This window comes from Lissotriton vulgaris, chromosome 8, assembly GCF_964263255.1.
Source record: "Lissotriton vulgaris chromosome 8, aLisVul1.2, whole genome shotgun sequence".
NCBI lineage: Eukaryota > Metazoa > Chordata > Amphibia > Caudata > Salamandridae > Lissotriton > Lissotriton vulgaris.
The window spans coordinates 68,406,132-68,429,871 of NC_141696.1; the positions used below are offsets into that span (position 1 = coordinate 68,406,132).

General features: G+C 45.0%; 1 protein-coding gene across 1 annotated transcript in view; it reads right to left on the reverse strand.

The window, feature by feature from the left end:
* LOC147693410 (uncharacterized) overlaps positions 1–23,740 on the reverse strand; it is a 218,812-nt gene that overhangs the window by 134,015 nt on the left and 61,057 nt on the right. Inside the window, exon 2 of the mRNA XM_086933721.1 lies at positions 10,854–10,976. The gene's annotated coding sequence lies outside the window, so the exon portion shown is untranslated. The remainder of the gene's footprint in view (positions 1–10,853; positions 10,977–23,740) is intronic.

Consider the following 23,740-nt stretch of genomic DNA (forward strand, 5'->3'; position numbering starts at 1 on the left):
GTGCAGTCATTCACTAGAGGTGGTGTTTTCAACAGACATTTCCGAGTATTTCATCTGAGACACATTGTAATGCAGCCTTGCCATTTTGAATAGCCATTGGTTGCTCTATGGGTGGAAGCTGAGGAAAAGATTGACTTGTTTGGGACTCAAAAGAAGAAAGGGCGCATGCTTGGGAGAGATAGGATTATGATGGCTAACTTTCCAATGGGAAAAAACAGGTATTTGTTGTTGTTTCAAGTCTGCAAATGCTGGGATATGACACTAAATAGGACTTTAAACAAAATTGTACATATTGATTTGTAACATGACATTTCTCCCTTTGTCGACTGTGTTAATCAGGGATCATTAATAGAGCTGTAGAACAGAATTAAAAGTGTTTACTATTTATATATGCTCTCTGAAGTATGCACAGACACAGGTTAAGAATGCTAGCTTTTGGTGATTTTGCACTGGCTGAGACATTAAAATATTAGTGGTGCCGGCAGAAAACTGTCCAGGTGGCAACCCTAGGTAGGAGAGGCACAGAGCACATATATAATAAAGTTATTTTTGTGGCTTAGTACAACAGGTTGCATACTCACTGCATGAGTACAATATGAGCTGTACAATATAATATGAACACTTGTAAATAAAATTAGTTTGTTTCAGTTAGAGACTCTGCATGGGGTAATATTTTCCCAAAATCCCATGTATGACAAATGGCAAAGCGGATTCGAATTATGGGGCCGATTAGGATTGCGGTGATTCCGCATCCTCCGGGCCGGCAGAAGTCACCGCAGGCCTGGAGGATGCAGAATCACTGCAGCAGTGCCTCCAAAGACCCCCCGCCAGATTAGGATGGCAGGGGGATTTCCCGTCCGCCGCTTTTCCGCCGCGGTCGCCTTCCGACCGTGGCGGAAAAGCTCTAATATGGTGGCGGTGTCTATCAGACACCACAGCCATATTAGGATGGGGCAGGAAACATGCTTTTCCACGGCGGCTTTTCCGCCGTGGAAAAGTATGTGGTCTTTTCAGTTTTGGGGCCTGTTGCGGGCCCCCAGGGTGTGGGGGGTGCCAATGGGGGGTGCCTATGGTACCCCCCTGCATTTACATGAAGAAAGCGGCAGGCACTGTGCAGTGCCTGCTGCTTTGTGCATGTAAATGCAATAAATGCATTTTTAACCTTGCGGCGGGTGCTGCTTCAAGCACCACCTGCCGCAAGGTTAAAGATACGGCGGTCACATCCTAATTTGCATGGAGGGAATGCCACTGCCCATGCGGACGGTCCCTCTACCTCGGGGTGGCGGACGGACCTGCGTCAGTCCGCCATCCTAATGCCCCCCTATGTTTCAGGAGAGCTCCAAATTATGTGATAGGATTACCTTACCTGTGCAGCAAGGAAAGGTCAAATATGTAGCACATTTGATATCTTTGCTCCTTAGTTTGTCATTTTTCTCCATGGTAATAATATTGGGCAAATATTTCACCTCATTAGCACCACTTTAACAACCAAATACTGAAATATGCAAATGAAAGATGACCAGCGAGCCTTTGAAAAGGGTCTTTTTCTGCATGTAAACACATTTCAACATCATTTTAGTAACTTGAACTGTTTGAGCTAGAAACAATTATTTGGGGTTACAATCTGCAGATTATGAAGCAGATGATGGATGGGATGGCAAATACTCTAAATGAATGTATGAGGATGCACAAACAAAGCTGCAGCTTTGCGTAATTCCAGTGGCTCTGCCCCTTGTATGTATATAACGCCCTTCTATTAAAGTAAGCGTTATCATGCACTGCATTTACCATTATGAATTGGGCAAACTGAGTTGAGCGCTGGGATATAGGAAAGTGTGCTCCCACCCTCCTTCTGTTTGAAAAGGCTCCGGCACCCGTGCCAAATGTGTGGTACAGAGACCCTGAGAAGACTTTGGGCAGCATTTCCATCCCCCAAAACAATGTGTTGCTCTCTACTGATGAAGAAATACATCCAGAAACACATGTAAAGAGTTACACAGTAGAAGCTGCACCAACAAGTGTTAACAAGTAAAGGCTCTACTGAAGTAAGTGTTATCATGCTCTGCATTTACCATGATGCATTGGGGCAAATTGAGTGCTGGGATGTGTGAGGCAGTGTGCTCCCGCCCTCCATGTATATATTATGCCATTACCTGGTTTAAGGCTTTGCATTGTAGCTGTAGGAAGAGGAGGAGATAGACCAGATAAGGTTGTGCAATTGCTCAAATGTATGGCCCCAGCTTTCAAATTCTAAATACAGGAAAATACAACCTACCATTAAATAGAACTAAAGATGGCGGTACCATTACTGCAAGTAGATAGGAATGAATATCTTCAGTTTAAACAATTGAGAGCGTAAAATGCTTTATGTGTAACAATGTATGTGGTGCAAGAAACTGTATCATTGTAGTAATATTGGTGTTTTCAAAGGTAATACGCACACTGGGCACTGCATGGACCAGTCTCTTACACAATTATGCATGGAGGGTACAGCTCCAAATGCAACCCTGGCACATCTACAACCAGAATGACTGTGTACCGCATGTTTGCATGAGCACATATTGAGAGAAGAGAAGTGTGAGTTGGAAGAACTACACATTTCTTTTGCCTTTCTGCTATCCGTCACATACATCCTGGCCTATCATTTTGTGTACCTTTAATCTGTAACTAGTAAGGTACTTGCAAGTTTGGAGTCATGGCAAGTTGTGGTCCGAATGGGCCTATCAGATGGATTTCAACAATAAGGCAAACTGTATAGATTTTCAATGTTAATATTTGGGAAAAGGTAAGAGAGATTTTGAAAAAACAATTGGATAATGTAATTTCTCATTAATGAGGTGAAAACAAGATTAAGCAGGGGGAGATGTAGCCTTGCAGCTATTGCTGCTTACTTTGCAACTGGAGAACCAGGCTTGCACTAGGCCCTGGGTTTCTAGGCAGAATGCTGTTAATCTCCCTGTGCCTAAAAACACATGTAATATAGTCTGGTGCTGATGTAAAGTTCTGTAATGCTTTTAGGCCAAGGTTGTGCTATAAAAAACTGGGAACAAAGCTAAAAAAAAGCCATTTACGGCTTAAAAAATACAGAGTCTCCGTTCTAATCAGGAATGTTGGCATGCATGGTTTTAATCACTATTTTTCCATGAATCGCTCTTAAGAGTACTAGGAAGCAAACAGGTTGGGCAAAGAGCACATTGCAGTATTTAACAAGTTGACACGCACAAGTGAGTGTTTTCTTCCAACTAATGGTTCACCATTTGTTATGTCTTCAGCAAGAATATACACAGATATAAAACTAGACAATTTTCGATTAGGCCAAACATTTCAGAAACCAGAGGTACTGAACTTGTTTTTGTGTCCTCTAATATTATTCTACACTGAATGGTTCATACCTGTGTGTGCCACACATGTTCCCCTATCTGCGACGCTGATAAAGAATTGCACCACGGAAATGTTCCCAAAGTTGGCTGTTATGGGGTAGGCTTCAGTACTGTGGTTAAAAAGATGGCTTAAATGTGCTTTGATGGTGGTAAAGCAACAAGGGTGTGTTGAGAGCCCAGAGGTATCTATGAAGGGACTATGGTTGTGGTTAAGAAGGTGAGTGAATATGGTTTGGACGAGAAGCTTGAAAGTTGGAATGAGAGTGGAGTGGTTAAATGTGGGTAAGGGCAATGTGACTATGCACATAGGTAATTATTAGAAGGCCCGCTCTATATCAAACCGGGTTTTTAGAGAGCGAGGACTGCCGATGATGAAGCATGACACCTGGTGGTGTGTGAGGACAGTCCGTAACATTTTTTGAGATGCCCAGCACTCAACCTATTTAGTGTTTTGAAGGTATACTGTTACATTAGATTTGTATCCCACCCACCATCATTCATCAGCCGCCATCCTGACCATGGCATTTTGCGACCCATGACAGAAGTGCAGTATGGTTCAACTTTGTGACTGCAGTGTTGGCTGTGCAATGTGCGCCTGCTTCTTTTAATGCAGCTTTTCCAAAAACTTCAATGCATTACAAACCGAGCACATAAGGTGGGTCTCCCTTCACCCACTCAGTCACCTCTTAGTAACTCACTCCTATATTCTTAAGATATTTCGTCCTATCCGACCCAAAAACTGAAAAATCAAATTTTTCATCACTATCTTTCATCCCAGGGTGACCAGGCTACTTTGCATAATTGTAATTATTAATTTAGGCTCATATACATAATATTACTCACAACATATTAATTGTGGTAGGAAACCCGAGGCTATCTTTGTGGTATAAAAGAACTGCACCTTCACTGGGTAACTAAAGTAGACGAATCCACGCTGACACATGCCGGCGGCCTCAGGGGGAGCAGGCAACAGTGTCCGGGCGAAGTTAGGAGAATTTCTCCCTTGCCAGTTATAGAAGATGAGACGGACAGGAGAGCAGCTCCATGTGTATGAGGAGTTCACTTTAGATAGTATGTGGATGGTGTTCACCACGTGAAGAGAGAGGTACTTGTGCCTTGAGCTCAGAGATGTGAGCCTGGTGCCACAAGTTTAGAGCCGCAGTGTCGTTTTTCATTATTTATGTATCTTCCTTGTTCTGAGGAGGCCTAAGAAGTATAGGCCAAAATGTGGTAACGTCAACACTTTTAAGGAGGAGTCCGTGGAACTACAGCTATTGTTTAAATTGTGTGGCGTTACACCAGAGCTAGGAACATAAGTCCCTGTGCCTTAGGTGTTTCACCAGGACTACCTCTGAGCAATGTTCCCTCTAATTTTTTTCCTCTATGTGCGGCAGTGGAGGGTCTCTGTGCGCTGCAACCATGGCTATGTGCGCCAGGAATCGAACCACGCATGTCTGCGGCGCCAAATGCCACTCATTTCTGGTGCCCTCCTGCCCTCTGTCCCACTCGTTTTTTGTGCCTTTCTGCCCTCTGTCCCACTCGCTTTTGGTGCCCTTCTACCCTCTGTCCCACTCGCTTTTGATGCCCTCCTGCCCTCTGACCCACTTGTTTTTTGTGCCTTTCTGCCCTCTGTCCCACTCGTTTTTGGTGCCCTTCTGCCCTCTGCCCAACTCGTTTTTGGTGCCCTCCTGCCCTCTGTCCCACTCGTTTTTGGTGTCCTTCTGCCCTCTGCCCCACTCATTTTTGGTGCCCTCCTGCCCTCTGTTCCACTCGTTTTTGGTGCCCTTCTGCTCTCTGCCCCACTCGTTTTTGGTGCCCTTCTGCCCTCTGCCCCCCTCATTTTTGGTGTCCTCCTGCTCTCTGTCCCACTCATTTTTGGTGCCCTTCTGCCCTCTGCCCCACTCGTTTTTGGTGCACTTCTGCCCTCTGTCCCACTCACTTTTGGTGCCCTTCTGCCCTCTGCCCTACTCGTTTTTGGTGCCCTTCTGCCCTCTGTCCCACTCGTTTTTTGTGCCTTTCTGCCCTCTCTCCCACTCGCTTTTAGTGCCCTTCTGCCCTCTGCTCCACTCGTTTTTCTCTCATTTTTGGTGCCCTTCTGCCCTCTGTCCCATTCGTTTTGTCCCTTTCTGTCCTGTGTTCCACTAGTTTTTCTCTAGTTTTTGGTGCCCTTCTGCCCTCTGTCCCACTCGTTTTGTCCCTTTCTGTCCTGTGTTACACTCGTTTTTCTCTTGTTTTTGGTGCCCTTCTGCCGTCTGTCCCACTTCGTTTTTCCCTGTTTTTGTGCCCTTTTCGCCTCCTGTTCCACTTGTTCCCCAGCCACTCTGGCCTTTTGTCTATGCTTTCCTAACAAAAGCATAGACAGTTTCCAAACACACACTGTGCTTGGAAACTGTCTACGCTTTTGTTAGGAAAGCGCGGGCAGACTCTGGCCTTTTGTTTAAGTATTGCTGTTAATCGGAGCCCGTGAAGAGGCTCTGATTAACATCAATACTTAAACAAAAGGCCAGAGTCTGCCCGCACTCCCTCATAGCACCACAAGCCCTCCCCCGTCTCCTTACCTACATGCCTACATGCTCTGTTTCATTCGCGCTTCATTCGCGCCGCTCGCTTCTTTCAAAGTGGCCGGCGGCGCCACGTCCTGATCGTGTGCGTGCTCCACGCGAGGTGGTGCGCGCTGAGGTCAGGAGCGGTGCGCACGGGCAAGCGCGCGCGCCCTAGAGGGAACAGTACCTCTGAGTGGTTCACCCATAATTCTTCGGTGGACACTAGTGAGAATAACATTCTAGGGGGTTGCGTTGTGTTATCTATAATTGTGTCTATGTTAATGTATATAATGTTGTATTATATGTCATCGTTTGTCTGCTTCATTGACTAGGTACTTTTGTTTATGTGTTGTGTAAATACATTGTGATAAATACAGAATAACTAATAGTTCAGAGAGGGTAGTTAAATGTACTCTACTCTTAAACCAGTTGGTATTGTTTCCTTCATACTAAAAAAACGAAAATGTGTGTGGAGGGTCAAGGGGCATATTTAACGACCTGTCTGCTCGATCCCCTACTGTAAAGATTCAAAATACCAAACAGAGCAGACCAGGTCAAAAGAGGTGGTGTATAGCTATACCAGTAACTGTGGAACAGTTGGATGCGCGTGTGAACACATGTGCTGTTGACAGCAAAGGCTAGAACAAATCCCATCAGCCCACCCTTATGGTGGAGTTTACGTCATGTGGGAGTTGCTGGTCAATCCATACCACGTCCGACCAAGTAGTGCCGGTGTGGGAATGGATGTCAGTGATCTAGCCATGTAAACCATCACGGAGTGTTGTATATGAAGTGGTGTATATAAAGTGCAGTGCTCAAGTAATAGTGAAAAGTAAAATTGACTACATTGACTCTGAGAAACATTCGGGCAGAAGTCAATGTGTCAAAGGTTAAAAACACGCCAAGTAGTAAGACTACCCTGTGGCGCTGTGCAGGACGGTCGACATGTTTCAGCCAAAGGGGCATTGCCCCGGCTTTCTTCAGGACCATAGATATAAGATAGCTCCTGCAACTACAAGTAGTGTGTCAGGTGACGGAAAACAATAAGTGTACAAAGAAAAAAGTTACATATCTACCAGGAATTTTCATGCTTGGATACCCAGTAGAGGGAAAGAAGAATGTCTTCTTCCTAAAAAGACAAAAAATGATTTACAACAACACTGAATATCACCCCTACATCCGTGTGAATACACAGAAACAGTATAGACAATCACACCTACATAAATAATGTTGCATTCAGCATTATTTAAAAAGCATTATAGCTTTGTCACCCAGAGGCATTTCCTCATGGTGATACTCACCCAGCTTTGTGTGGGTGATGACCTCACCTCACCCGGCAACCGCTCGGGAGTATGAGGCCCCGCTCTGTAGTGTAGAAAAAGAACACAGTGAGCACACTACTCTACAGTGCCCATTCTAATTAGTCTACACAGTAACCCAACAAACGTGTGATAGAAAGCCTCTGTCAAACCATGAACCAACCCACACTGTGACTCCCGCTAGGCGCTTCAAGACCCACACATACTGCTGTGTTTCTCATGTCCCAAGGACACAATATTAATAATTATATGTGTATCTAGACAGCTTCTTATTATAAATGCCTCTAGACAACTTCTTTATAGCTCCTGAACATATACTTAGAACCATAGACTGTTTAACATTCGTGGGAGGTCCTAAGAAGTACCACCGGGATAGTTATCCAGGTCACCCATAGTCAGATACTTCTAGGTTCACCAGGAACAAAAGACGAAAAAGTCCTCACTAGGGAACAGCATCTGAAAGAATTATAGCACCATCAAAGCTCCCTCTAATCCTGTTTCTTCAGCACAAGACTACTGATTATATAATGGACAGGAACTGTCTGAAAGAGAGTTAAGAGATAAGCCAACAAGCGACTCACCTTCCCGTCGGTACCCCCGGTTTGGACCAAGCGGAAGTGGAGGTATGTGAAAGAACGCCTTCACCCTTATGTAGCTGCCAGAGATTGGATGGAACGGCATACTGGGCGTGTAGATAGAACACTTGAATTGCGGATATGTGTCCGAAGGAAAACACAGCTCCTTCGCGCATGCGCGGTACCTGTGAAACGCCGAGAAATATCACGCTATTTCGGCACAGTAACTTCGCCTTTCCATAATAGAGGAGAAGAAGGGAACCTAAAGAGTTCATTGCCGACCGCACAGCCGGGTGCAGTAAGGGCTGCATCCAATGGAAATCCAGCGCAACAGTATAGCACGCATACCGGGTGTAGTGTAGATCCCGGTTTAGTATCTAGATTAGATTATCGCGCATAGCCAATAGGGAGACACTGCTCTCATGACATGCGCCCAACGTGAATCGCTGGGTATCGAACTTAGCATAGCGTAAAAAGCTCTTTACGTGGTATGGATTGACCAGCAACTCCCACATGACGTAAACTCCACCATAAGGGTGGGCTGATGGGATTTGTTCTAGCCTTTGCTGTCAACAGCACATGTGTTCACACGCGCATCCAACTGTTCCACAGTTACTGGTATAGCTATACACCACCTCTTTTGACCTGGTCTGCTCTGTTTGGTATTTTGAATTGTTTCCTTCATACCATTTTTTCTTGTATAAAAACATCCATGCTGACACAAGACATGGAGATCCCTGCATGGTGAAGCTTCAATACAAAACGGTCTGTCATCCCTTTGCGGGGTGTCCAACTCGAGACCAAGACGGGGTCCCTCATTCTCTCTCATCAGGTAATGTGGTTGGCTCTTTCCCAGGGGATTCTTGGTTTTAAAACTGTGTACATGCTAGGTACATTAAGGTACACTTAGGAAGAGTTTGCACTGTAGGAGTAGGCTACTTTCAAGTGTATATGCCTGCATATATCCACTGTTTAGCACCATGGTAGAATTCTACCTTTTATTTACTCCGTTGGTGCTTTCTAATCTTTTACATTTCCTTCTGTCTAATGATTGTCGCAGCAAACATGTTTTATACTACAATGATGGTGGTTCAATAAATGTTTATAGAAAATTTCCCCAACGTTTATTCTGTGTATCTCTTTGAGACTAAGTGAGCACGATTGACTGAGCGAAAAGTACTATGCTGTTTCCACAATCCCTGAAGGTTCAAGGGTTGTCATATTCGATGGTTGCCAGAAACTATTCTCTCTTTGGCAAGGTTATGGGGCTTATGGTGGCAATGTGAGCTAGCTCGTTTATAGGCTGATATATTCTTTGGGGGTGTCCGGAATCAGTCTTGGCACCAAGCCCTTAGTTTATGTTGTCCAATTAATGTGCTGATCCTATTTTGTTTTTAGGAACTACACAACACTACCTAACCACCTAATCCCTTTATCTTACCCTTCAGTAGTGTAAGTCAAGTTTCCTTTCCTTACTGCCCAGTAAATGAATTTGTTGGAAATGATTTATACTGGTTCGCAAGTCATGTGAATAAAGTGGGACTAAGTGGCTGATTTGATTTTAAGTTTGGCATTTGGGACACTCTTTGGTGAATGTGGCAAATTCTTATGGTAGAAAGGAGAATATCCGCATTTTATGTTTAAGGTGTGTGACGTAGTATCTCATTTATTATTCATCCACTTCTTTAGAGTCAGAGTAGAAAGTGAAATCCAATTGGAAAAGGATAGGGTCATTGGATTTAAAGATAGATGATTGTAAACTAAAGCTGTTTCAGCTGCAGACAGTAGCAAAGTACCCGAGGCACTGACTAGTTTGCCTCCATTAATTTAGCACAACACATCTTGTAGTCCATAGTGCATAATGCCTTACTCATTAATGAGAGGCAATTAATTTGTATTTGTCCACTCAAAGTGTCTGGTTAGTTACTAGAAAAGCATTTAAAAGAAAAAAATCTGATCACTGTTTTTTAATTCATTTTTTTTGCCTTAATACTTTTCTGCCAGACAGTAAGTGTTTTTTTATGCGAGGCATGTGTGGGCAAAAAATATAAAATTGGCCTTGTGACTCTCCTAATCATAACCACCTCAAATTCCAATAACATTAGGGGATCAGCAATGTACTGCTACTGTGCCGCCCACTAATTTTCAATAATTGTTTGCACAGGGCATTATATACAATTGTCTTTTTTGTTTTTTGTTTTTCTTGACATAGCTACTCATGCAAGTCCATCAGTAGCACCCAACAGGAAGGAGATAGCAGCCCCACTTTGAAGGCAGAGGCTGGACACTATCCAGCTGGAATATCAGTGGCTGGTGGCCCAGGGAGATGAAGAAGAATAGGCTAGGCCCCAGTGCAGCCAGTCAGCCACAGCCTCCAGCCTCCCACCCACTCCATTGACAGTACCGTCGCCAGATGTCAGGGGCCCTGACTGGAACTGCTGGTGCCCCTTCTCCCCCTCTGACAGGACATTGCTGCAACCCATCCTGCAGTGGATGGACCACATGGAGAGGCATATGGAGAGGCAGCTGGACAATGTCATCTTGCAGCCTTTTTTTTTACATTTTTAGTTTTGGTGGGAAGGACTTGCGGGAGGAGAGGGTGGGAAGGGAGTTGGGACTAGGTTTTATAATTTGTCGGACATTTTGACATTGATTGTGAAATGGGGATGGGTAAAATTGTTTAGGGAGAGGGGTGGACCTGTTGTGGGTGGAGAGAGTGTTTTTTAATAAAAAATTTAAGGGGACCATTTTATTTCTTAATGATTTATGCCTGAAGTAGTTTATTTGTGTTTTACTTTTACTTTGCACTGCTGCCTTTTTAGTTATGCAGCCTGTTTTTTTCTTCTAATCTGCTTATAAAAGTGTATACCAGTTCGTTACATTTAGTTATATACCTCTGAAAATATCTTGACAATTTGGGCATGCTGCTGTGACCTATATTGGCTGTAACAGCCTAGATAAAAGATTCCTTATATATTAGCAGTTACTTGCTTACTTATTAACTTAATATTGCATTTCACTCCATAGTTTTCTTACCCTAAATGATTATAAATTAAACACTAACAGGGATGTCATCACAACCTCACAAGCAAGTTCCCACTTCCACCCAGGTCAGCTCCAACTGGAGGATTAATCAGAAGGCTTATCCACCACAGGAAACTAAATGGAAATAAAAACACTGTGTTAGTGGGTTGTAAATTATTTCATGGCTTTAAAAAGAATTGAGACTAGACTGTTATACGACACAACAAAAAAAACTGATAGTGGTAAAATAAAAGAAAATAGCAAGATCAAATTCTTCTTAGCAACGGGAAGCTAGTATTTACACCCTTCCCTGTGTTGCGAATTTCGCCTCAGTACAGGGATTTAGTTAGGGGGCGTAACCCCTTGCGTGGGCATAGGTTTCAGGCCATATATAGTTAGGAATTAGCCTTTAAAAAACCTTGCAAATTCACTTAAAAAAACATAGGGTTCAGGCCTTATATAGTTAGGGATTAGCATTTAAAAAACCTTGAAAATTTACTGAAAAAACCATAGGTTTCATGCCTTATATAGTTAGGAATTAGCTTTAAAAAAAACTTTGAAATTCACTCAAAAAAAGTTTTAGGGGTGTTATAGTTTGCTGGACATTTCACTCATACAAAACCATTGAAATAACTCCTATATAGTTAGTTGGAATAACTATATTTCGCGCACCCGCAATGCACTGCTGATGATGTCACATATTAGATCATTCATGACATGGTCAGTGACATCACTGATGACATCTCAAATGACATCACTGATGACATCACTGATGACATCATCCAGTGAATTTGGTTTGCTTCTTTATTTAAATATGCATTATATATATAGCAATTTGCATTGAAGAATGAGTTGATATATATAAATAAATATTTGGATGGAAGATTTAGTAGCAGTGTAACTGACTGTTTACTTGACCAATTTATAGTGTCTCACTAAATATAGTGGATAGGGACTAAACTGTGCGAATATCTGTATCACTTTGTCAGTTGTTGTGTAAACTGGTTCTCCAGTTGCTTACTAGCTATGCGAAAGTCTATATTAGTTATTGATTAGGTAACTGAGTATTTGTATGGGAGAGTGAAAGTATATGTGGTTCATGGGGGGGGGTGTGACTGTCCAAAGATGAGTGAATAGTTGATTCAGTAGATATATGAAGTTAAAATTACATGTTCTAACAGTTTGGGTGAATGTATCTCTTTAAGGGTGTGGTGATGAGCAAATATATTTCTCAATGGTACATGTCCAACAAACTAGAAAAATAAAAGGCAGTGTGTGTGTCAGTCGTTGTATATAAATAAGTATCCATAAGACTCAATGATTGTGTGAGTGACTGTATGGATAACTATATACTTGTAATAATGATTTATAATTCGCTAAGTATGACTTACTATCTAAAGGAATAGATGAAATGGTGTTTGTATAAGTGTGTAGTTAAGTAAGTGGGTAAGTATGATCCATTGTTTGCCTAAGTGAGTAGGATGACTTCACATGTGAATAGGATGTGTGTTGTTGTTTAATGTCAATATAGGTGTATAAGTATTTTTGAAAGTGTTCAATTGTTCATTGACAGCATGTATGAGTGAATCTACAGGTAAGTGATTAGATGTGTGCATACATCTATGAATCACTGAGTGGGTTTTTAGATACTTGTATTGCTGTGACAATGGATTCAAATATGATACTCTGTATTTTACATTGAGTGATGAAAGATTTTACTAGTGTATGAAAAGGTGTATGTGATTGTCACATGGATGATGTCATCAGTGATGTCATCAGTGATATCATTTGAGATGTCATCAGTGATGTCACTGACCATGTCATGAATGATCTAATATGTGACATCATCAGCAGTGCATTGCGGGTGCGCGAAATATAGTTAGTCCAACTAACTATATAGGAGCAATTTCAATGGTTTTGTGTGAGTGAAATGTCCAGCAAACTATAACACCCCTAAAACTTTTTTTGAGTGAATTTCAAAGTTTTTTTTAACACCTTGGCTGCTTAGACGTTTCCCCTCCTGTTCTGATGATGGAGATTTCCCATTGTTCATGACGAGCTGAGCTCGACATAAGCACACGACCAGTGTACTGCATGACGAGCTGAGCTCGTCATGATCAGCGAAGAGATTAAAGCTAATTCCTAACTATATAAGGCCTGAATCCTATGGTTTTTTCAGTGAATTTCAAAGGTTTTTTAAATGCTAATTCCTAACTATATAAGGCCTGAAACCTATGTTTTTTTGAGTGAATTTGCAAGGTTTTTAAAATGCTAATTCCTAACTATATAAGTACAATGATCCTCAAGCATATTATGAAACTGATATCACATCCATCCATGCAAGCCTATGGCAAAGGCACACTGGCTGGATGCACAAAATGACTAACAGCCGGGGCCACATGATCAAACAACAGCAGCGAGCAAGGAGGCATAAGAAACACAGAACACATTCTCCAGTGACTACAGTTCCCAGTATGACCCACAGTGTAATCAAGCCAGTCAAATTGGGGCAGAATTAACTGGATTACTTAAGAACTGGAGGCACGTACCTTTTCAAAACCGACCACGCCTCTGAAGAAGAGTAATTCGAAATGCATCAGGCGAGGTGGCGAACTGGCTGTCTGAATGCATCGGCAGATGGAGGACATTCTTACCTAAAGCATTCAGCTAATTACTTGAACTGGAGTGCAGCTCTTTGCTGGGGCAAACTTGGAGCGTGATGTTAAGGCGGCTGTCCCTCCGCCGAGCTTGCACCATCCCGCGAAATCAGGGGGCCATTTGGTGTCGTATCTACCATACCTATTGCGGATTTCAAGTAACAGATTTAGAATGGACTGTGTCTCCCGCGGTTCATTTACGGACTTTGAATATTCGCAAGACAAGAATTAGTGCAACCATTCTCCAGTGACTACAGTTCCCAGTATGCCCCACAGTGCAATCAAGCCAGTCAAATTTGGGGCGGGATTAACTGGATTACTAAAGAACTGGAGGCACGTACCTTTTCAAAACCGACCACGCCTCTGAAGAAGAGTCATTCGAAACGCGTCATGCGAGGTGGCGAACTGGCTGTCTGAATGCATCGTCAGACGGAGGACATTCAAACCCAAAGCATTCAGCTAATTACTTGAACTGGAGTGCAGCTCTTTGCTGGGGCAAACTTGGAGCGTGATGTTGAGGCGACTGTCCTGCCGCCGAGCTTGCACCATCCAGCGAAATCAGGGGGCCATTTGGTGTCGTATCTACCATACCTATTGTGGATTTCAAGTAAGGGATTTAGAATGGACTCTGTCTCCCGAGGTCCATTAGCGGACTTTGAATATACGCAAGACAAGAATTAGTGCAACCATTGAGGATTTTAATTCTCCAGTGACTACAGTTCCCAGTATACCCCACAGTGCAATCAAGCCAGTCAAATTGGGGGCAGAATTACCTGGATTACTTAAGAACTGGAGGCACGTACCTTTTCAAAACCGACCACGCCTCTGAAGAAGAGTCATTCGAAACGCGTCATGCGAGGTGGCGAACTGGCTGTCTGAATGCATCGTCAGACGGAGGACATTCAAACCCAAAGCATTCAGCTAATTACTTGAACTGGAGTGCGGCTCTTTGCTGGGGCAAACTTGGAGCGTGATGTTGAGGCGACTGTCCCGCCGCCGAGCTTGCACCATCCAGCAAAATCAGGGGGCCATTTCGTGTTGTATCTACCATACCTATTGCAGATTTCAAGTAAGGGATTTAGAATGGACTCTGTCTCCCGAGGTCCATTTGCGGACTTTTAATATACCAAGACAAGAACTAGTGCAACCATTGAGGGTTTTAATTCTCCAGTGACTACAGTTCCCAGTATGCCCCACAGTGCAATCAAGCCAGTCAAATTGGGGGCGGAATTAACTGGATTTCTTAAGAACTGGAGGCACGTACCTTTTCGAAACTGACCACACCTCTGAAGAAGAGTCATTCAAAATGCATCATGCGAGGTGGCGAACAGGCTGTCTGAATGCATCGGCAGACGGAGGACATTCAAACCCAAAGCATTCAGCTAATTACTTGAACTGGAGTGCGGCTCTTTGTTGGGGCAAGCTTGGAGCGTGATGTTGAGGCGACTGTCCCGCCGCCGAGCTTGCATCATCCAGCGAAATCAGGGGGCCATTTGGTGTTGTATCTACCATACCTATTGCGGATTTCAAGTAAGGGATTTAGAATGGACTCTGTCTCCCGAGGTCCATTTGCGGACTTTTAATATACGCAAGACAAGAATTAGTGCAACCATTGAGGGTTTTAATTCTCCAGTGACTACAGTTCCCAGTATGCCCCACAGTGCAATCAAGCCAGTCAAATTGGGGGCGGAATTAACTAGATTTCTTAAGAACTGGAGGCACGTACCTTTTCAAAACTGACCACGCCTCTGAAGAAGAGTCATTCGAAACGCGTCATGCGAGGTGGCGAAATGGCTGTCTAAATGCATTGGCAGACGGAGGACATTCAAACTCAAAGCATTCAGCTAATTACTTGAACTGCAGTGCGGCTCTTTGCTGGGGCAAACTTGGAGCGTGATGTTGAGGTGACTGTCCCGCCGCTGAGCTTGCACCATCCAGAGAAATCAGGGGGCCATTTGGTGTTGTATCTACCATACCTATTGTGGATTTCAAGTAAGGGATTTAGAATGGACTCTGTCTCCCGAGGTCCATTTGCGGACTTTGAATATACCCAAGACAAGAATTAGTGCAACCATTGAGGGTTTTAATTCTCCAGTGACTACAGTTCCCAGTATTCCCCACAGTGCAATCAAGCCAGTCAAATTGGGGGCGGAATTAACTAGATTTCTTAAGAACTGGAGGCACGTACCTTTTCAAAACCGACCACGCCTCTGAAGAAGAGTAATTTGAAACGCGGCAGGCGAGGTGGCGAACTGGCTGTCTGAATGCATCGGCATTCGGAGGACATTCATACCCAAAGCATTCAGCTAATTACTTGAACTGGAGTGTGGCTCTTTGCTGGGGCAAACTTGGAGCGTGATATATATATATATATATATATATATATATATATATATATATATATATATATATATATATATATATATATATATATATATATATATATATATATATATATTACCTACTGGCTATCGCCAGTAGGTATATATAGTTAGAATTTTTTCTCTATGGGACTTTTGAAAATTCTATGTCTAATAACTTTGGGGTTTGTGGACGGAATCGGCTGAAATTTTCAGGAAAATGGCACATTTTGATTCTGAGCAGCCCCTGAAAATTTGGGGGGGTTTCGTCAAGGGGGGGCCGAGAAAAAAGGGGGGTCCCAAAACGCGTTTTTTGCATTGAGTTTTCCATAGGGCGGTTGGACTCACTTTTAGCTCGAACGGCTGAATGGATTTGCACGAAACTTGGCAAAATTGTAGGGACTGTTAGCCCGATGTGCCTTTGCTAGGTCTCAATATATGTGCTCCAGTAGTTTTTGAGAAATTAACGTTCAAACCAAGATATATATCTGTAACAGCGCTCTGGGCAGCGATCCGGTCCGCTTACTTTTCGCTTATCGGAACTTTGCGCGCAGAAAGCTGATTGGCTCTCCGGTGTCTGTCAACATTCTAAACAGTCCGGAGCGGACGCCATCTTGTCTCTCGGTAGGATCGAGAGAGAAGAAGAGGTGGAAAACGAAAGGGGAATTTAATGAAAGGGGGCAAGGTATCCCCCTCTTGACCCCCTAGGAATGTTGTTGGGGTTATTAAAGGGTCCCGTGGGGAAAATAAAAAAAAAAATGATTTTTCACGGTAGAAGCGCTTCACGGGCCGCGAACTGGGCCGCAAACTGGTAGCGAAACGGGAATTCGCCATTTTGTGCTTCGTTAATTAAATTACTAGGTATAAGGGGGTGCGGGAGACGTATCCTAATCCCCTTACTAGTTATAAGTGGGTGCGGGAGACGTATCCTAATCCCCTATGTTTCCTGAGGGTGGCTGAGGAGGCTGATATATGTTGATACATCTCTTCCAGCGGCTGTGCGTGAGCTTTTTTTTGTTTTTTGCTGCGTGACAGTCCGGAGCGGCCGCCATCTTGTCTCTCGGTAGGATCGAGAGAGAAGAAAAGGTGAAAAACTAAGGGGGAATTTAATGAAAGGGGGCAAGGTATCCCCCTCTTCACCCCCTAGGAATGTTGTTGGGGTTATTAAAGGGTCCCGTGGGGAAAATAAAAAAAAAAATGATTTTTCACGGTAGAAGCGCTTCACGGGCCGCGAACTGGGCCGCAAACTGGTAGCGAAACGGGAATTCGCCATTTGCTTCACGGGCCGCGAACTGGGCCGCAAACTGGTAGCGAAACGGGAATTCGCCATTTTGTGCTTCGTTAATTAAATTACTAGGTATAAGGGGGTGCGGGAGAGGTATCCTAATCCCCTATGTTTCCTGAGGGTGGCTGAGGAGGCTGATATATGTTGATACATCTCTTCTAGCGGCTGCGCCATCTTGCCTTTTTTTCGAATGCCACAATTTTGTCGTGCACGGCAGCCATTTTAGATGCCAGGCTGGTCCCAGGATATCACCTAACCCTGCGGATGTAGTTTATGGCCCCAGCTGTAGAGAATTCAGACATGCCAATCCTCCTGATTCAGGCGTGTGACTACTGATTTCAGTGCTAGTCTCCCGCCTCCCGATTTCTGCAAGCAAAAACCCGTGGGCATATTACGAACAACTAGCGATAATTTTTGTCTCTAACTTGTTTAGAGACAAAAATTATCGCCGCACATCGGCGATTTTTATCGCAGATAAACCTTGCTATTATCGCAGAAAAGTCAGCGATATTCATGTATTATCGACCTAATGCTCTTAGCCATGTTATCCACCTCCCATTGGATAACATGGCTAAGAACTGCTCAGGGCAGGTGTTAGATTTTGGAGATATTCGCGCTTAGCGCGAATATCTCCAAAAGTTGGTAATAGAAGGTAGCGATGTTAGGGACTGTTTCCAGTCGCTAACATCTTGGCACGCCACTTTGCATGTCATTAGTGATAAATATCACTGACATGCAAAGCGGGGCCCAAGATGGTCGCTATCTCCTTTTAGCTGTCACTAACTGCTGTTAGCGACAGCTTGGTAATAGGGAGATAATTTTATCTCCGCTTTCATGGCTTTTAAAGCCAAAAAAAGCGGAGATAAACCCCCTTGATAATATGCCCCACGATTCCTTGGGGGTTTCAGCCGACAGGGCTTGGTATTGTGTTACATGGTAATTTTTCCATGAAACGTCAGAGGGTCGATGCAGGGGTTGTAGAAGAGGTGATAAACCATTTAAGCCTCATGAACAAGCGCATGGTCTTTTAAAGATTTGTGAAGTACTCGGGGCGGCGGTGTGTGTGTGCCCTCTTTCAGGAGCGGGCGGGGGGGCACTGCCAGCAACTTGCCAGGTCAGGTAGTGTTCAACACGTGCATCACCCTTTCTCTGCCTGCTATTGCGCTCCATGCTTCGGAAAGGTAAGAAAAAGAACGTGCATTTGAGTTTGAAATGTCCGATCCTGCAGCAGCACACTTCCAAAGCCCACACATGACAATAACCCGATTCAAGGCCCCATTCACCCGTTTTTAAAAAAATAGATAACACTCCAACAAAGTAAGGTTATAAAACTTTATTAACTACTAACTTTAACAAACGGAACAAAAACTAAAAACATTTAAACATTTCTCAACACAAAAAGCAACAATGGTTAGAAGCGGTCTTTTGTGCGAATAGTCCCAAGGCAGCACAACGTGCAGAGTTCTGGACGGCACCCAGGTGATGTCGCCTGGGTGCCGCACTGGTTTAGGGATCCTACAATGCTGCTCCGAAAATTGGCGTGGGGCGTCCCGGGTGGGGCGAGGGGAGGCCTCGTCAGTAGCGGTGTGTTGTGCGAATAGTCCCAAGGCAGCACAACGTGCAGAGTTCTGGACGGCACCCAGGTGATGTCGCCTGGGTGCCGCACTGGTTTAGGGATCCTACAATGCAGCACAGAAAAACAGCGTGGGGCGTCCCGGGTGGTGCGGGGGGAGGCCTCGTCAGTAGCGGTCTGTGTCCAGTGTCACATGGCTGACACAACATGTACGACAGGCACCCAGGTGATGTCCAGTAAACTGCCGCACTGGTTTTGGTATCCTACAATGCTGCTCCGAAAATTGGCGTGCGGCGGCTCGGGGGGGGGGGCGTGGGGGAGCCGGCGTGAACGGGCCTCCCCAGGTGGCGGCCATCTAGCTGAGTTGCGCTCGCTCTTGCGGCCACAGCGTCTCGCTCACCATGTTGTTGAGTTGCTCCCACTCTTGCAGTGCAGCGATAGGCGGCTGCCACATGGCTCTTAAAATGGCGGACAGCTCCTCGGTTTTAGGCCTGGTCCACTGAAATGGCCCTGGGACACTTTGGAACTCGGACGCTTGCCTGCTAGGGCTTGGGCTCCATTCTCGAAAAGCGTCCTCTCAGCCGTGAAGATTGTATAAAAGTCTTGGGGGCCCCCGACTCCCGCAGGCTTCCGGTGGGGAGCGGCTGCCATGATTGCTCGCGGAATGACCACGACGGAGCCACGAGATGGTGGTGCTCTCATGCTGACGCCAGCTTCAGTCTGAATGATCCAGAAACAAGGTGGGGCTTTCATCGTTTGGGAAAAAAAAATGTTCTAAACCAATGAAAAGTGTTATTTTTAGGTCATATGACCAAGCCTTCCATCTTTAGGAAACCAAAAGTAAAATGAACCAATGAAAAGTTTTATAAACAAGTCACATGACCTGTTATGCGACATAGGGCTACAAAAAGCGTAGAAAATCCGTTGGCACGTGAGGCGGCGTCAGTAGCGGACCGATGTGCGAATAGGCCGAAGGCAGCACAACGGGCTGAGATCCGGATGGTACCGAGGTGGTGTCCAGCAAATTGCCGCACTGGTGTGGCCATCCTACAATGCTGCGCCGAAAGACGGCGTGTCCAGCTGAGTTTCGGTCACTGTTGCGGTACAGTGACTCGAACGCGCCGAGATCCGGATGGCACCGAGGTGGTGTCCAGCAAATTGCCGCACTGGTGTGGCCATCCTACAATGCTGCGCCGAAAGACGGCGTGTCCAGCTGAATTGCTGTCACTGTTGCGGTACAGTGACTCGAACGCGCCGAGATCCGGATGGCGCCGAGGTGGTGTCCAGCAAATTGCCGTACTGGTGTGGCCATCCTACAATGCTGCGCCGAAAGACGGCGTGTTCAGCTGAGTTCCGGTCACTCTTCCGGCACAGTGACTCGAACGCGCTGAGATCCGGATGGCACCGAGGTGGTGTCCAGCAAGTGGCTGCACTGGTGTGGCCATCCTACAATGCTGCGCCGAAAGTCGGCGTGGGGTGCCCCGTTGGCTTATGAGGTGATGTCAGTAGTGGACTGATGTGTGAATAGGTCGGAACCAGCACAAGGCGCCAAGATCCGAATGGCAAGTCCTGGATGTTGAGTGCCTCAGTTGAGATTTCTGAGCAGTGCTTGTAGGACTGTCTGAAGCTTATTTGCACCTGCTGCAGCTTCACTAGGTCCGGCGGAACTTTTTGCCTTTTCCTTTCTGCTTCTTTTCCTACAATGCGTTTCATCTGAAGACACGACCAGGTCCCTGAATGTGTGCAGGGGGACGCTATTGATTGAATGAACGCGCCGAGATCTGGATGGCACCGAGGTGGTGTCCAGCAAATTGCCGCACTGGTGTGGCCATCCTACAATGCTGCGCCGAAAGTCGGCGTGGGGTGCCCCGTTGGCTTATGAGGTGATGTCAGTAGTGGACTGATGTGTGAATAGGTCGGAACCAGCACAAGGCGCCAAGATCCGAATGGCAAGTCCTGGATGTTGAGTGCCTCAGTTGAGATTTCTGAGCAGTGCTTGTAGGACTGTCTGAAGCTTATTTGCACCTGCTGCAGCTTCACTAGGTCCGGCGGAACTTTTTTCCTTTTCCTTTCTGCTTCTTTTCCTACAATGCGTTTCATCTGAAGACACGACCAGGTCCCTGAATGTGTGCAGGGGGACGCTATTGATTGAATGAAAATGGCGGCTTGACACAAAGCTGACTCAAGCGTTACTGTTGGTGCTATACAGACAAAAATTGGTTTTCAGTTTGTACATTCTTCAGGTTTTTTTTTTCCATCCAAGTCTGATTGAGAGTTTGTAGAAAAATGGCTTCAGATTTTCCACATACTACTCTTCAACATTCTTCCTAAATGTAACAATGTGAAACTCACTAGGAGAACGGCTGTTTCTGTTTCCTTTCAAAATGCTGCCACCAATATTTTCTGAATGGAAGACACCATCTTGTAGCATAAAGGGCCGAAAGGGGTTCTGGTCTGGCCGATGGTTGGTGGAGACATTTTGACTATATCTTGGACCTGCCCGGCCTCCCCCAAAATGGCGCCGGTATAAATGGGACTCGTAACTCTTTGCCCGCAAATGTATATCTAGAAAATGTTATTGTAAGTGGCCCTGTCGTATTTTAATTACAAAATGTACGTCCACCGATTCCGCAACTGTTAGACACCTTTGTTCTTGTCACCTAATGGCCCGCTCGTTACGTTCTTCTACAGTGTAAATGTCTCCTCATCATATACGATTTCAGTTTGCTCCGTGGCCGGCCCACGTGGTTGTAGGCCCGTATTTGTATACTGACATTTTTACAATAAAGGTTTTTAAAACAAAACACGGTAGTAGTATTTTCATTTGTAAAGTTTTTACTTTTAGTGACTGTTTTCGAATCAGTAAAAGGCAAGTGAAATAAAGTAGTCCAATTACATGACGGATAAAAGGTATAATATGTAGGAACGCAGTAAAGATAAATGGTCAAGGGCAGTTGTGTTTTCCACTCCTGCAACATAAAGTGATCGATAAGAATCTGATAATCAGGTGTATCGGCGACTAAGACAGCAGGCCAAATCTCTTTTACTCAACGGCTCCGTCATGGAAGGAAGAAACGCCCTTTTTCTCGAAAAAGGAATATATTTTACTTGCAAGACAGTTGTAAATTTTCCGGGAAAGTACATTAGCCTGGAATATTATAACATATGTTTGAAAAAAAAATATTGTTCGAAAATAATAAAAAGCGTAATTTTTAGGTCATATGACCAAGCTTTTCATCATTAAATTAACAAAAGTAAAATGAACCAATGAAAAGTTTTATTAACAAGTCACATGACCTGTTATGCTTACGTTACGCGCTGCGCGCCGCGCCTCGGATCACTTCCGGGTGCGCTAACGCGGCGTGTCATAAAACGCATTACGCGACAACGTAGGTCAAGAATATAGTCAAAATGTCTCCACCAACCAGCGTTCAGAACACAACCCCTTTCAGCAGTCCAAAAAGTTCTGTTAAATGACAACAGAGGGGACAGGCAACAAGAACCATCAGTCAAAGAGGGGAGGGCAAGTTCTTCTCTTCCGGGTCATGTTGGGGCGCTACCGGAACTGATCGAATTGGTAGTCTACAGTGTTTCTGGATGTTTCAGACTAAAGCTGGCGTCAGCATGAGACCACTACCATCTCGTAGCTCCGTCGTGGCCATTCCACGAGCAATCATGGCAGCCGCTCCCCACCAGAAGCCTGCGGGAGTCGGAGGCCCCCAAGACTTTTGTAGAATCTTCACGGCTGAGGGGACGCTTTTCGAGAATGGGACCCAAGCCCTAGCAGACAAGCGTCCGAGTTCCAAGGTGTCCCAGGGCCATTTTAGTGGACCAGGCCCAAAACCGAAGAGCCGGCCGCCATTTTGAGAGTCCTGTGGCAGCCGCCTATCGCTGCACCGCAAGAGCGGGCGCATCTCAACTACATGGTGAGCGAGACGCTGTAGTCGCAAGAGCGGGCGGTAAACAGCTGAATGGCGGAAGAGGCACAGTGTAGCAAAAGCGGGTGGAATGGCAACTAAAACGATAAAGGGGCGCCCCACTACAGCTTGTCTTCAGGTCAAACGGATTGTGGGACAAGGTCCAGAATTGAAGAGTCATCAAAAAGTTCCGCCGGACCCCGGGAGCCGGCCGCCTATGTCAGGGGCGATCTCAGGCTACACCAGTGCTATAAGACTTGGGGAGGGTGTCGGAGCCAAGCGTCTTCTCCGAGTCCATGGCCATCACACCGCCCCTCAGGGGCCTCCGTCAAGCTGTTTAGGAAGGTAACATATGACATTGTTTTCTAATGCAGTCAGGTCCACAAACGACACTCACTTACTTTGAGAATAGTGAAGCTGCAGTAGGTGGAAATAAGCTTCAGACAGTGTTACAAGCACTGCTCAGAACTCTTAACTATGGCACCCAACATCCAGAACTTATGCTATTTGAGAATGGTAGTGACATCGAAGCATCTCAGGGACCAAAACCATTAACGTACTTTCACGTATGAAAATCTTACTTGGGGAGGGGGCAGGAGCGAAGCGCCCCCTCCCAGTCAGCGCCACCACACCGTATGTTGAAAATCTGAAGCCATCGTTCTACAAAGTCAACCAAACTTGGATTGAAAAATCTAGAAAAATGTACAAACTGAAAACCAGTTTTGGTCTGCATAGCATCAGTAACAACGCTTGAGTCAGCTTTGTGTCAAGCCGCCATTTTGATTCAACAAAGCACAGGCATTGAAAAAGGCTGAAATTCAGAACTCTAAACTATGGCACCCAACATCCAGGAGCTTGCTATCTGGATCTTGGAGTCTTGTGCTGTTTTCGATCTATTCACACATCGGTCCACTACTGACATCATCTTATAAACCAACGTTATGTAAATAGTTTTTTAATAAAATGTTTTACCCTGTTTCTTTGCTGGTGTGTTGTCTATATTTTTAATATTTGCATAGGGTTTGTCGTTATTTTGTGCGGGATGGGTGATGGAGCCGAGCTGTCTTGCAGCCCTCATGGTGTGGAGCTCAGTTCATCTCACTATTT